General features: G+C 32.7%; 1 pseudogene; it reads right to left on the reverse strand.

Annotated features, from left to right (window-relative positions):
- Positions 1–501: 501 nt before the first annotated feature.
- On the reverse strand, positions 502–602 carry LOC120886032 (small nucleolar RNA U3; annotated as a pseudogene).
- Between the last annotated feature and the right edge of the window lie 206 nt (positions 603–808).

The raw sequence follows: 808 nt of genomic DNA on the forward strand, positions 1-808 counted from the left end.
TGTACACTTTTGTTGTTTTCTGTATAATTCCTCCCTTCCTTCCTCCCTTCCTCCCTTCCCCTCACTTTTTTCCTTCATTACCTTTTCCTTTCTTCCTTCCCTCCACCTCTTTCTAACTTTTCTCTCTTCAGGGTGGAGAGGAGGCTCTTTCACTAGTTGCTTTGCCTCTACATTCATATAAATCATATTGGATGTTTTATCCTTATAAATAATAATGGATCTTTTATCCTTTTCTCCAAACAATTATCTACTACATGTTTTCTACCTCCCACCTACTCTCTTCCTATGGATAGAGAGTTCTTATTTCAATCTTTTTGAACAGACTGATCAAGAAAAGATGAAACAAAAATGTTTGCTGTCACTGATGACAAGAGATATGATCATGGCTGTTATTGATATTACACTTGGCTTCCTTTTACAATTTTGTACTTGATTATAAATATATAATTTATATTGCATATATAAATACATATATGCATAATTTTCATAACTTCCTTGGGCTGTGAAAGTGTCACACATTTTACTCACATTTTATTGGTCATGTTTGCATTGACTTTGTTTTAGTGATCAACTATGGAAATGATCCCTGAAAGTATAGTCTTTGGCTTTTGTTTTAAATTTCTTTTATTTTCTTGGCAAGTAACCTGCATACAAAAGATATTGTCATATTTCTGGGCTCTAATTCATTTTCTATTTTGTCAGGAATAAGAATTCAATACTAAAATCTGTTAAGACAAAACTGCTACTCTGTTTTAATCTTCTAATGAGTTATACTGTGCCCGAGCTTTATGATGTCTATTTGCAGAAT

Source organism: Ictidomys tridecemlineatus, chromosome 1 (genome assembly GCF_052094955.1).
Source record: "Ictidomys tridecemlineatus isolate mIctTri1 chromosome 1, mIctTri1.hap1, whole genome shotgun sequence".
Taxonomy (NCBI): domain Eukaryota; kingdom Metazoa; phylum Chordata; class Mammalia; order Rodentia; family Sciuridae; genus Ictidomys; species Ictidomys tridecemlineatus.